A 15,018-nucleotide genomic window follows, 5' to 3' on the forward strand; every position below is an offset into this window, starting at 1 on the left:
TTCATACACCCGGGAGTGGGAGATACCATAGCAGGCTCTGATGGAGACACCAGCACCTGTGACCTTCAGGTCCCCATTGAAGGAGGCCAGCTCCTGCTGAGACATCCACGCTTCCCCCCTTCCCCCCATGGAGGTGAGGCTCCTGACAGGTCCACTAAAGCAGGGCTTCTCAGCATGCATATGAAGCACCTGAGGACCTTGTTAAAATTCAAATCCTGATTCGGCAGGTCTGGGGTATGGCCTAAGACTCTGCATTTCTAACAAGCTCCCAGGGCAGGCTGAAGCCCCTGGTCCTCGGGCCAGACTTTGAGTAGAAAAGCTCCAAAGCAATGACATCACTCTCATCTGCCCATTGGAATAACCTGGGAAGCTTCAAAAGGCACTGCTGCCTGGGTGCCACCCCCAAGGTTTTGATGCAGGGGGTCTGAGATGCTACGTGGGCCTCCTCGTTATTCCAATGTGTAGCCACTGCTCTCAAAGCACCTTTTGCTGTTTTCAGGGATTTTACCCTCCTGCCTCCTTCCTACTTTTTTCCGGAAGCTCTGGCTCTCTCTGCCTGCCCACCCTTTATTTTACCACGTAAGGGAATTTGCATTTTTTAACTAAAAAATCCCCATTTTGTGAAAGAAGAGACAATTAAACATTTATCAAAAAGGCAAATGGAATCCTTTAAATCGAGCAAATGTGGCCCAGCATGGCTCGGTGGTTGAGCTTTGACCTATGAACACAAAGGTCACAGTTCAATTCCTGGTCAAGGGCACATGCCTGGGTTTTGGACTTGATCCTAAAGGTGAGCATGCAGGAGGCAGCTGATCAATGATTCTTTCTCATCATTGATGTTTCTATCTCTCCCTCTCCCTTCCTCTCTGAATTCAATTATATATATATATATATATATATATATATATATATATATATATATATATATATTTTTTTTTTTTTTTTTTAATTGAGTAAATGTGACTAGACGGCACCTCCTATTGATGTGATGACCATCCAGATAAGCAGGGCCTTAACTAATCCACAACCAGGTATAAATAGGTGGGAGATGTTTGCCTTTCAAAAATGATCATTTAATGCCTGCTTACATCAAAACAAGGATAGAAACATGGAGAAAACCCTAAACTTTATGTGAAGTTTTGAGATGAAATCCCAGACTTCTAAGTAACTTAGGGTTTGCTGCGATGGCCTTAGTTTGGAGGTTGGGGTTGACCTTTGGAAGGCTTGGAAAGGTTGCTGGATCTAACAAATAGAAAATGCAGGACACCCAGTTCAATCTGAATTTCAGACAATGAATAATTTCCCAGCAGGACCATGGCCCACGCCACCCAGCTGTGAGTGGTAGAGTTGCCCACCAAGCCCTGGTCTACTGGCTCTTCACCATCACAGTTGGTCTACAATCAAGCCATGAGGCAGACCCTGGCAAGCTCCAGATGGCCACAGGAATTCTGAGAACCACCCAGACTCTCAGCTTATGTGAATTTTCTGTGTTCCTTGGCCTTTTTGATAGACAATCTTTCTCTGCTTGGGCCCCTATGCTTTGAGTTTAGGAGTTAGGTCCCAGTCAAACACTTTGAAAACATAGAGCACTATCTTCTCAGCCTCGGTTCCTCTTTGTCTCTATGAAAATGCCCAACACCACCGCCATCTGTTCCCCCACAGAACTGGCCTTGCTCCCATCTCTTTTCCCATTCATATCACCAAACCCTGGAAACCTTGTCAATCTCCACCTAACACTGAACAGCAGCAACTGCACAAAATTTGGGGAAAACAAGAAAAACAAACTGAGAAGTGTTTCAAAACACGTGAATTAAGGGAGGAGGGGCCCGATCCTGAGAAGCAGAGCAGAAAGAGGATGTGGTAAAAGGGTGACCAAACCTGAAAGTCCTTTGCCTATTTTGTGGTCCTAACTCCCGCGTGTAGAACTGGGAACCCTGTGCAAGATGCCTTCTAACATTCTGGGCGCTGCACTTGACCCTTAGGAGACCTCCCCACCCTCCGTGGAACTGTGCACTGTGCACTCAGCTTCAGTCAGGAGATCTTTTCTGAGCCCTGAGTCTGTGCCAAGCACGCAGGGCCATCGACGTCAGCAGCAGAGGAGGTGACCTCAGCCCAGCTGACTGTTCCACAGCATCGGAGACAACAGATGGGAAGCTCAGGACCCACTGGTTCTGTGGGGCAGGCTGACCTGGTAATGGCTGAGTGTGTGTGCCTGTGTGTGTTAGCCTCCTGGTCCCCACCCCACCCCGGGAGGCTGTGGCAGACAGCCCTCTGTGTCAGCAGTAAGTAAACAGGATGGGTTGATTGCTGCCTCCATAAGCAGATGCCAGTCACCATCTAAACAGGAAAGAAAACAGACAACCACGAGGAGTGGAGCCCTCACTACTCTCTGTGATGTAGGAGAGAAGGGAGGAGACAAATAGACAAGAAAAAAAAAAAAAACAGAGATGGACAGAGACAGACTGTGAAGGAGACGGCAGTCTTGGACTGTATGTTTCCACCAGCTGTTCTGAGCCCTTACTTGCCAAGCTCCCCTGCCTCAGGCCAGCCTCCCCACATCTGTCCTCCTGCCTCTCCTCCTAGGAAGGCCTCCCTACTCTCCTGCAGGCCCTGTTCAGGCTACAGCTTATCCTAGAAATCCTCAAGGATGAACCACCCCCCGGCTCCCTTCCTTTGTTAGAGAAAACTTCCATAGCGTGTCTCCACCAGGCAGATATATTCCCAGAGAACTCATCTTCTCTCCTCTGGGGCCGCTACGGGGTAGCTCACATTGCAGGGTACATGATTTCTCCCATTTTCCAAAAGGGACACTGAGCCCTTGGTGGGTTCACCCAAGGCAACCAGCAAATGAAGAACAAATTTACCTTCCTGCATGCTAGACTTTCAACTCCATCCTCTTTCCTGGTCCACTTATTGCTGATCTTTCTTGGCATATTTCCCTAGGTCTTTGTGGCAATACGTGGTGGAGAGCACCCAGGGCCAATGACTCAGGTAGTGGGAGGCTGGAGCTGCCAACTTCCTGGGAGGAGCTCTTATCCACTAAACAGCCCATCCTCTGAGTCACTGGGAGATCCTAGAGGCTGGGAGAGGCTGACTCATCTTTGTCTTTATTTCAGCTCAGGATGGAGAAGTCCTCACATGTAGGAGAATGACCAGTTCAACCACGTTTCCCCAAAGACTTGAATCCTGGAAGTGAGCCATGTGGAAAGACCGAACAGGACTCCAGAAGGCTTCTTGACAACCCTGGAAGGCATGGAGAGGGCCAGGAAAGTCCAGGGTCCTTTCACAAAACTGTGGGCAGGTGTGAAGATCAAGACGCAGGAAACTCAATATTCAAATTCAGACTCAGAAAATAAAAATATATTTGAAAGATGGTGTTTGCCTTGCAAAATAATATCTTATTTGAAAACTCGAAGTTCCTTTAAATGGCCTTTCTTTCTTGGCAATTTCCAGAGTTTGCTTATAGATCAGTCACTAATCAAGAGAGAAGACACACCCAGAGCTTACAGTACTGGGAACTTCCACCCCAGAGAATGGCACCAGTTGGTACCTACAGGTTGCAGGTTGTCCCTGTGCCCTTCATTCCTGGAGAGCTTGTGAAAAACACCGGTGGATGGGCCCCACCCTGGAGTTTCTGATTCAATCGGTTTAGGGTGGTAACTGATGATTTTTATTCTTCACAAGTTCCCAGGTGAAGCTCATGCCGCTGGTCTTTGAAGCACACTTTAAAAATCACAAATGAAAAAGAAAGAAAAGAAAAAAGAATCACAATTGAGTCAGGCCCACCTGCCTGTGCTTGCTGCTAGGGAAGTCACTCAACCTTGTCACTGGCCTCCTTTTATAATCAGGGCCACAGGGCTCCACAGACCCACTGTGGAGCTTTCCCACCCTTTGCTATGACTTATTTGCATTTCTCCTCTGTTCTCAAACACCCACTCCTGTGCCCAGCTCAGCGGTGAGGAAGCAGAAACCATCCTTTCATTGCTTCATTCCTCATTGAAGAAACAGATGCCGTCATCTTCCCACCGCCAAATCGTTAGGCCCACCCACCGAGGCCCACTGGCTCTGCCCATTCTCAGATGGAGGAGGCACCCTGCTCCCATACACAGCCACGCACACCACTCATGTGCCTCTCCTCCAGTTCTCTCTTCTCTCCTTTTTCTGCCCTCGCTCTCTCTCATAAAAATACCAGAGGCCTGGTGCACAAAATTTGTGCACATTAAAAGGGAATTCATTAGAGGAAATATTTTAATATTGCTATTTACCCTTTATAATAGAAATGTCAGAGATGAAAGAAAATCAGTAAAATGTATATGAAAATCTTCCTCCTGTCAGAGTCTGGGGCGTGCCACAGGAACCAGAGTCAAGTCCCTGCCCATCCACGTGCACCTCAAAATTGAGCAAGACCCAGCCCCGACCAGCCCCACCCCCATTGGGCTAGATCCAGACCTGGCCGGCACTACCCCTGTCAAGCCCCACTAGGTCGAGTGCATGGCCTGAGGTCCCCTGGCCCGGGCCAGGGTAGGGGGTGCATTTTGAGGTCCCCCATCAAGCCATGTGGGCAGAGGATGCACCCTGAGGTCCCTCGTCAAGCCCCACTGGGCAGGGTGTGTGGCCTGAGGTGCCCTGTCAAGGCTCACCAGGCAGGGGACACAGCCTCAGGACCCCTGCCCTGGCCCAGTGCCACGCAGCCTCAGGACCCTGCTGATTGCTCATTAAGGCTCGTTATGGGAACTCAGCCTCTGCTGTGGAACTCAGCCTCTGCTGTGGGTGCAGCCATCTTTTTACAGTGTGATGGTCAATTTGCATATTCCCTCTTTATTAGATAGGATTATTAGATAGGATTTTCTACCACCAGCATACAAACTTCTTCCAATATCTCTCATCTTTAAAAAACAAAAGAGGCTGCCCAATCCTCCTTATCTGCCTCCTACTACCACACCATTGCTCACCCATATTCATAACAAAACTTCTTCAAAGTATGTGGATAGTTCCCATCACTACTTCTTTCTTTCCCACCCTGCCTTTCTTCCTTCACACGCTGCAAAAACCTTAATGGTTCTCTCACTGTCAAATCTGGTGGTGCTCACTTCACTCAGTCTCTCAGAAGCAGTCTACACTGCTGACCACTGTCTCCTGCTGAGAAGGGTTTCTGTGCTTGGCTTCCTCCACCCACCTCTCCTGGTTTTCCTCCTACCTCACTTGATGGGCCTTTTCTGAGTGTTGGAAGCCCCTGGTCTTGAAACCAACCACCCCCCTTTCCCCATACTCTCTCTCTGGCCTCTTGGCTCCAACATGGTGTCTGTTAAATTCCCATCTACAGCCCATAATCACTTACCTGAGGTGGGATTTTTATCCAACTACCTCTGAACATCTCAAACTCAACATGCCCAAAATAAGACGATTGATTTCCCCGGTCCAGCATGTGTGTGTGTGTGTGTGTGTGTGTGTGTGTGTGTGTGTTAAAAAATATATATAACAGAAATTTACCATTTTACCAAGTGTAAATGTACAGTTCACAATAACATTAAGTACATTCACACAATGTGTACAATCACAGTATGCATTTCCAGAACTTTTTCTTTCTCCCAAACTGAAACGCTGTACCCACTCAATAAAAACACCACTTTGCCCCCACCCTCAACCCTCAGTGCCTGATAACCACTATTCTGCTTTCTGTCCCTATAAACTTAACGATTGTATGCATCTCATATAAATCAAATCTGGTAATATTTGTCTTTTTGTGTCTGCCTGCCTGCCTGACTTTTTCCTCCCCCAAGTTCCCCCAATACCCAATTGCTCAATAATAGTCCCCAAAAAATAAGTTTCTGAGCTATTGTTCTTCAATTTTATTTTTTTTCAAATATTTATGTTTTGTTGTTTTAAAAAATTAAATATAGCCCGACTGGCATGGCTCAGTGGTTGAACATCAACCTATGAGCCAGGAGGTCACGGTTCAATTTTTGGTCAGGGCATATGCCCAGGTTGCAGGCTCGATCCCCAGTGGGGGATGTGCAGGAGGCAGTCAATCAATTATTCTCTCTCATCATTGATGTTTCTATCTCTCCCTCTCTCCCCCTTCCTCTCTGAAATCAATAAAAATATTTTTAATTTAAATATTGACCCCACAGGCATGCATCTTCTAAACTCTGAGGGCCCCACAGACTTACAACCAGGGAAGCGATAAACAGCATCAGCTCATCCCAGGCTAACCCCCTAAACCCTGTCTCCAAGGCCCCTTTTTCTCTGACTGCTCAGTGAGCTAAAGTAGCCTTGCCTTGGCTCATTTCTTTCTTATAACATTTCTATAGCATTTCTAGAGGGCCAAAGCAACTGCCTACTCTCTCTCTCTCTCTCTCTCTCTCTCTCTCTCTCTCTCTCTCTAATATACTTTATTGATTTTTTTTTTTTTTTACAGAGAGAAAGAGAGAGCGATAGAGAGTTAGAAACATCGATGAGAGAGAATCATCAATCAGCTGTTCTTGCACACCCCCTACTGAGGATGTGCCTGCAACCAAGGTACATGCCCTTGACCAGAATCGAACTCGGGACCCTTTAGTCTGCAGGCTGACGCTCTATCCACTGAGCCAAATCAGTTTCGGCCGCCTAGTCTCTCTTATTGCTTCTCTAACCTAGGCCCTTTCTTATTAACTGACCCCAGCTTTAATAAATGTACTCTCAATTTAAAAAAATTTTAATATAGAAAATAAAGTAGACAAAAAATATATAACAGCATGCTCCTGCTTCTCAGATTTAATCATTGTTAAGGTTTCACTTTTAAATACAAAAAAATAAAGCATTTATTTTTAATGCTTTAAGCTCCATTTGAAAAATAAAAACACCACTAATTAAATTAATACACCATATTTTCTAATCTTAGATTTTATTTAATAGTTATTGAAGGAATTTCTTGAGGCTTATTTAGACATATGTATTTTAACATTACATTTCATCAAATCTAAAATGCTATCTATTGTAAGATGCATCCTTATTCAGGTATTTTTTTAAGTGTGACTTAGGATCAATGAGTTATGTCTTATCATTTTTGTGCCCACATAAGAAAGAAAGTTCAAGCAACATAAAATTGGTTAACTAAATTTCTCACCTAAAATTCATCTACTGCATTACTTTAAAATATATATGTGTTTATTGATTTTATTTTTTTATGTTGTTTTTTTTTTATTGATTTTAGAGAGAGGAAGAGAGGGAGAGAGAGATAGAAACATCAATGAGAAAAAAACATTCATAAGCTGCCTCCTGCACGCCCCCTACTGGGTATCAAGCCCGCAACCTAAACATGTGCCCTGACCAGGAATCAAACTGTTGTCCCTCTTGGTGCATGGGACAGCACTCAACCAACTGAGTCACACTGGCTAGGCTTTTTTAAATTATTATTAATAATAATAGGCTTCTTAAAATACTTTTAGGTTTACAGAAAATTTGAGCAAAAAGTACAGAGTTCTCATGTACTCTTTCACTCTCTCTCCCAACTTTCCCGATTTTTAACATCTTGAATTATTGTAGTACATTTTCTATAATTGATGAGCCAATATTGATGTCAATGTATTTTTAAATTTCAGGTTTTGTTTATTTTATTTTTTTATTTGTGTTTTAAAAATCATTCATTTTTTTCAATTACAGTTGACATATAATATTATATTAGTTTCAGGTGTACAGCCCAGTGATTAAACATTACATATATAATTTACTAAGTTATGGTCCCACTAAATCTCTTACCCATCCAACACCATACACAGTTTTTAAAATATTATTGACTATATTCCCTATGTTTCTTTACATCCCATGACTATTCTGTAACAACCAGTTTGTGCTTCTTAATCTCTTCACCTTTTTCACCTATTTCCCCAACCCCCCTCCCATCTGGTAACTGTCAAAATGTTCTTTGTTTTTTCTCTCTGTGGTTTCCATCACACATTCAAAAACAAAAACAAAACAAAACAAAAAAAAAGTCATCATCTTTCTGGTGACAGCACATACTCTGGCTTGAAGTTATTTTTTTACTAACACCCTAAAGCAGTGGTAGGCAAACTCATTAGTCAACAGAGCCAACAATTGAAATTTCTTTTGAGAGCCAAATTTTTAAACTTAAACTTCTTCTAATGCCACTTCTTCAAAATAGACTCGCCCAGGCTGTAATATTTTGTGGAAGAGCCGCACTCAACGGACCAAAGAGTCACATGTGGCTCTCGAGCCACAGTTTGCCAACCAAGGCCCTAAAGGATTTGGTAGCTGTGGTTTTATTTCTACTGTAGAAGCTCCTGAGCACTGGTCCAATGGCAGAGCCATTACAAGGGAGTGTGGTTTGGTGCTGGAAAATGAATGCAATGGAAAAACACGGGAATATATTTACTTTGTTTTTAATGGAAAGATGATTTAGCTGGGTATAAAATTCTAGTAGTTTTTTTCCCAACACACTGACAATATCATTCCACTTTCTTCTCCCTTCTGTTGCAATCTAATTAAGTGTAATCTCTCTTTTTCTTTCCTGGCTGTTCTTAAGATTTTTCTCTGTAGTGATGCATCAAGGTACAGGTTTCTTTTTATGCAGACTATTGAGAACTGAGCTTCTATAACTGTAAATTGGCATCTTTCAATCGTTTTAGCTATTCTCTGAGAAGTTCAGATACTTTTCAGATATTTTTTCTTCAAATACTTCCCCTATCCTTATCTTCCGTTGTGCTCTTCAACTTCCAGAACTTTGGCTAAATATATATTAGAACTCCTCACTGTTTTCTATCTCTAGCCCTCTTGTCTGTATTTTCCTTCCTTTTGTCTCTTGAACTTATTCTCTTATTGTTCAAACAAATGTTCACAAAATGCATTAAGATACTTGTACTGGGTGCATTGGTTGCCCATGACTCCTCTATACATATTCTATGTGACTTTTACCTAATCCTTGAATGACAGAGCTGGCATCCATCAGTTAATGTTAGAAGTCACACTAACATTTCTGAGAAAACTCTCATTCTCAGAAATTGCTTTATAATTTAAAATTAGGATGACCTGAGTTTACTGTGGACATTACCTTACTATCCTTACACAAGTATCCATGACTCCCTCTTTCACTCTCATTAGTATTTTGTTTTGGAAATTAAACTATATGAACACCTTATTCATATTAAATATCATAGCATCTTTTGGCTAACAGCAGCTTCATATAACATCTCAGTGTTTTGCTTCCTTTGGCAGCATGTTCTTACTATAATAATTATTTAGTGCTTTTATAATTGACAGTACAATTGAGGAATTGGGGGGGGAGTGTGATTTTGTCACCGTTCTCTATTTGCCTAAATGTGTGTTTTATTTTGCCCCCAATTGAATCACAATTCTAGAAGTTAAATAGCTTCTGTTCAATTCAAAATTAGCAGAAAGCTTCTAGGAAACTGACTTTCAAAGCTTCCGCAATGGTTCCCACATAACACATCAATGATAATCAGCTTCTTAATGTTTTGAAATGCCTTCCATCCAATTTAAAAGTTTTGGGAATTTCTCCTGCTTTTAGTTGTATTGCTGAGTGACAGGCAAGCTTTTTAGCCATATCACAGCTTCTTCTGTTTATAGGTATAGGTGTGTGTGTGTGTGTGTGTGTGTGTGTGTGTGTGTGTGTTATTTCATAAGATTCCTGGTAGTTGCATTAAAAAAAAAAAAAAGAATTTCAGAAATTCCTTCAATACCATCTAGGTGTTGTTGTCTTGTTGCTCTCTCTATATACATAAAATGTATACAAATTCATTTCAATGCTGAGTTAAGAGATGTTAAGAAATATAAAATGGTCATTAACTTCCACACTTGATGTACCTTCACCACTCAAATGAAATGTTGACAACTATGACCAAGAGATAATTAATGGTACTTTGCCATTGGTTGTGAATTACTCTATGGTCAACTTTTGTAAATATTATATATGTGTTTGAGAAGAATGATGCTTTTTTCCCCTCTTGCTTGGTGCAAGGTTCTATATAAGACTTTAATTTATTTATGTATTTTTAATTAAACAATTAATGGTTTAAGGGAGAGAGAAACACCCATTTGTTGTTCCACTTACTTATGCATTCATTGGTTGATGTTTGTATGGGCAGAGACTGGGGATTAAACCCACAACTTTGGCATATTAGGACAAGGCTCTAACCAACTGAACTACCCAGCCAGGGCCTGCCTTTTATTTTTTATTGTTACTTTTCAGTCAGAAAAAAAAGATAATTAAAAAAAAACTTAATTTAAACACATTTCTAAATCAGTTACAGATAAAATAATAAATGTATATAAAATCATGAAATACTACAAATATGAAATAATAAAAAACTATATTCATAGTAGCTGCTGTGGGTGCTCCAACCATATTTCTTTTTTTTTTAACCACTAGTCCTTTAACAGGTCAATGAGTGCACCTCCAGCTTCTATGAGTGTTGTCAGCTAGCAGCTCATGGCTGCCCTTCTCCAGAGACCTGCTCTCGTCTAATGGGTACCATCTGACCTGGAGAGTATGCCTCCACCTACCACTCCACGGCAGTCTATAGCCAATATTTGACTCAAATAGGGTTGCCAAAGTCCATTCCCCCTGCCTCAAGGTGGGACTAATTCTGTGGCCTTTCTTGGTCCAGAGCATATGGATCAGGTCCAGGGACCACGTCCTTTCTGAGCTCTTTCTTCTACCTCATCCAGCTTCTCTCAGCTCCCTTACTCTGAGAGCCCTCTCAATAAATCATGTACACAAGAATCCCCATCTTAGGCTCTACTTCTAGGAAACATGACGCACAACTGACTCACAGCCATAAATGATAATATTAGAAAAACAGAAAGGCTGGAAATGGTTGAGTTAAAGCGCCAACATTAGACATGAGGAAAAGAATAATAAAACAAATCCAAAGAAAGCAGAGTAATTAAATAAAATTTAGAAATTAAGTATATATACAATGTATAAGAAAGAAGACATAACATAGCAATGTAAAAATTAAAGAAGATGCATAATGAGAGAAAAAAATTCAGAAATTTAAATTATAAACAACTATAAAGTATGAACAACTTATTGCTACTAAACTTAAAAGCTTAGATGAAATGGGTAAATTCCTGGAAAATACATATATTCAAAATTGACATAAGAAATTTAAAAGCGAAATAATTTTATAACCATTTGATAAATTAAATCAGAAGTTTAAAAATCCACCCTTTACCCTGGCCGGTTGCCTAATGGTTAGAGCATTAGCCCAAGAACCAAAAGGTTATGGGTTCAATTCTAGGTCAAGGGCATGTACCTTGGTTGCAGGTTTGCTCCCTGCCCTCCTCCCGCCCTCCCCCCACCCTCCACCAGCCAATGGAAGAGACACATTGATGTTTCTCTCTCTCCCTCTCTCCCTCTCTCTCTCTCTCTCTCTCTCTCTCTCTCTCTCTCTCTCTCTCTCTCTCTCTCTCTTCTCTCTCTCTCTCTCTCCCCTTCTCCCTCCCTTCCAATCTTTCTAAAAAAAAAAAAAAAAAAAAAAAAAAAAATTCAGTGAAAAAAATATATTCAGGTAGGGATTTTTTTTTTTTTTAATCTACCCTTTAAAACATAGGCTTTGATGTTGTTGTTTTTGAACCTCACCCAAGGACATTTTTTCCATTGATTTTCTGAGAGAATGAAAGGGAGGGAGGAGGAAGAGGAAGAAAACATCAATCTGGTTGCTGGATACAGCCACAGGGAAAGCAGGAAGTAAACCTGCAACTGGGGTACATGCCCTTGACCAGGAATCGAACCCGAACCCTTTGGTCCACAGGCCAATGCTCTAACCATTGAACAACAGGCCAGGATGTCTCTGATAATTTTATAAGCAGTTTCTTGAAAGCATTCAAGGAACAGATCATTCCATTCTCATGAGAACTGTCCCAGAAATAGGAAGAGAACATGACTAATTCATTTTATGAGATTAGAAAAACCTTGATGCTCAAACCAAACAAGAACAAATGAGAAAGAAATATATCAGAGCAACATCACTTATAAACATAGATACGAGGATTCAAAATAAAATTCTAGGAACTGTTGCACAGTGAACACCGAAGTGTGCTTTCTAAATCCCCTGGCTTTGACTGTGTGCTAGAGCAATGTCTGTTCTTTTCCTCTGCACTGAAAGGACTATTATCCTTTTAAATCCATTCAGAAAGTCAGCACATTATATAAAAATATATAATTAAAATAAAATAAATATACATGTTTTTAAAATTCTACAAACTGTACCAAGAGATGTATTTACAGCAATATCTCATATCCTATTTGGATTTAGAATCAGAAATAGTTCAGCATTAAAATACATTAAATAATTAACCTCATCATTAGTTTTAGCAGTGTACAAGATTATCTCAAATTTTAAAATATATTTTTAATCACACCTATTAAAAATAAAAATTCTTAGGTATCTAGAAATAGAATTTCCTATACCTGGTAAAAGACAGCCACCAAAATCTTTTGAAAAGTCATACTAATATTTAATGGAGCAACATTAAATTTTTACCCTTAAAAATTCTAGAATAAAACTGCTCCTATTCACCTTGTACTAGAAGTCATGACCAGCCTCCTAAAAGTCAAGAAAACTCACTTCACATAGAAATATGCAATAGAAAATTATCAAGGCCAAATCCCATACAATGTTTTTGTAAGAAAGAAAGAGAATAAGGAGCAAAATAACATCCCTACAGATAAGAAACATAAGCCAGAGAGATGTGCCAAGAAACAGACTAAAAATGTAATCTCCTACATCCAAATAAGCTCAACAATAATGAGAAGTTTATATGATAAGAAATAGCAACACAGGTCAGAATAGAAAAACTTGGAAAGAAGATGCCAGCACTCAAGAAAAAAAGTTTAAATAAAATTAAAAATCATTTCAGATATGAGGGCTAAACTAGAAGGAACACAAGTGAACTTCCTTTTAAGAATACATCCAAGGCACTGTACACATCAATTCCGCTCCTATCGCATTGTCCTGAATACATGGCCACATCTAGCTACCGGGGAACCTGAGAAAGGGTCAGAGCTGGGCAATCAAATACCTAGCAAAAACTCCCATTGCTACACAACAAAAGGAAAATAGAGAAAGTAGAGTAAATTTAATAATCTTTTTAATCCACCACTTTGGCAATGCAAACCTTTCTGACCTTTCATAGAAAAACCCTTTCCCTTCTCCAAGGGAGATGACCCTAAAGTCTTACCCAATAAATGATTCCAGTTCAGGTCTATGGAAGATGTGGGGTTCTCTCCATCGGATCTAGATAAACTTCTCTGTGTTCAGTGACCAATAAAATAAGAGGCAAGAAATCCAGCCCCCACTACACATGGGGATGTGTGCAATGCTGAAAAAATTGGAAAAATGTGAAATCTGCCCAACAGTGGTCCAAGCTATGATCAATCCGTGGGCAGAAATCATGGAACTCGCGGCCCTAACAACGGAGTGAGTTTTTTGGTTGGCCTACTCGGTTCTGCTCATTCTCTTTTTGGCAGTGGCATTGCCAATTTCGTTCTTCTCAATTTAAAATGGGTTCTACACCATGTGCCCTCCCTGGGTTCTGCACAGCTTTCACTGCTGGTTTTCACTGGTCCAGATCTGGGGGTGCCTTAAAGGGTTGCAGACCAGGCTTAGAGTTTCTATAGCAATCCAGCTCTTTTAAACCCTTGCACTCCATTTTATGTTTAAGTAACCTTACTCAAAGAACATATTTTCTTTTCTTTTAAACTTTTGACTTTCATTCATTGACCTCTATACTATAACATCTTCTCTTTTTTAAGAAGAGAATATAATTTTAATCCTCACCCAAGGACATGTTTAGAGATAAGGAAATAGCAGGGGGATGGACACCGATGTGAGAAACATTGATTGGCTGCTTTCTGTAAGTGCCCAGACCAACTGGGGATTGAACTCACAACCTTTTGGTGCATGAGCCAACACTCCAACCAACTGAGCCAAACCGGCAGGGCTATGACATCATCTATAAATTCAGCTTAATGATAGCATCTTGAGGGCATCTATATATATATATATATATATATATATATATATATATATATATATATGCCAACCGACCAGAACGCCAGAATGACTAAAATGACTGGTTGCTTTGATGAGCACTGAGGCCCCAATCGCTGCTCCCTTCTCTCCCCCCTCCCTCACCCCAACCCTGAATGAGGGTGGGGCTGGCTGGCCAACCTCCTGTGACCCCCTCCCTGGGCCAGCCTGTGCACGAATTCATGCACCAGGCCTCTAGTATAAAATAATAGACTTGGATATTCCAATGTATGAGTATTTTCCAACACCAGCAAGCAATTCTCCAATTCTCAGCAGACACTGACTGAGTATCCTACAATTCAACTCAAATCTGACACCGTCTACCTAAAGATAGTGGCAGATCCCACAAGACTTCCCTCCCCCCAACTACAGGCACCAATCACAAATCCAGACAGCAACCTGTGCTTCTGACCTACTGGCTATAGATTATCGGTCCCTGCAATCCCCTCCTTGTGTTTGATTAATTTGCTTGAGTGGCTCACAGAACTCAGAAAAACATTTTAGCCACTAGAACAGTCAGGTGGAAGAGGTGCATAAGGCAGAATATGGAGCAAGGGGCATGGAGCTCCCATGCCCGCTCCAGCATGGCACTCTTCCAGCATCTCCATGTGCTCACCAACCAAAGAGCTCTTTGAACCCCATCCTTTTGGGCTTTTGTTGTTAATCCTCACCTCAGGATATTTTCCCATTGCTTTTCAGAGAGAGAATGGAAGGGACGGAGGGAGGGGGAGACAGAGTGTGGGAAACATCAATGTGAGAGAGACACATCAATTGGTTGCCTCAAAAATGCTACCTGACCAGGGGTAGAGAGTGAATCCACAACCCGGGTACATATCCTTGACTGTGAACTGGCCCAAGACCCTTTGGTGAGCAGGCCAGTGCTCTAATCCAGTGTTTCCCAAAGTGTGGTACGCGTACCCCCAGGGGTACGGGAAAAGTTTGGTGGGAGTACACGTTGCACCGGAGT

The 15,018-nt window shown here is 41.5% G+C and overlaps 1 long non-coding RNA gene across 2 annotated transcripts in view; it reads right to left on the reverse strand.

Moving 5' to 3' along the window:
- LOC311624059 overlaps positions 1 to 15,018 on the reverse strand; it is a 41,123-nt gene that overhangs the window by 498 nt on the left and 25,607 nt on the right. The window contains exons 2-3 of one of the 2 annotated variants that reach the window (XR_014795242.1): positions 2,865 to 3,723; positions 982 to 2,337 (exon numbers count right to left, since the gene is read on the reverse strand). This is a non-coding gene — a long non-coding RNA (uncharacterized lncRNA). Of the gene's footprint in view, positions 1 to 981; positions 2,338 to 2,864; positions 3,724 to 15,018 lie in introns of those variants that run through there. The other variant, XR_014795241.1, reaches the window with a different exon arrangement.

The sequence above is a fragment of the Pipistrellus hanaki genome (assembly GCF_964339955.1).
Source record: "Pipistrellus hanaki genome assembly, chromosome: 6".
In the NCBI taxonomy this organism is placed as follows: Eukaryota; Metazoa; Chordata; class Mammalia; order Chiroptera; family Vespertilionidae; genus Pipistrellus; species Pipistrellus hanaki.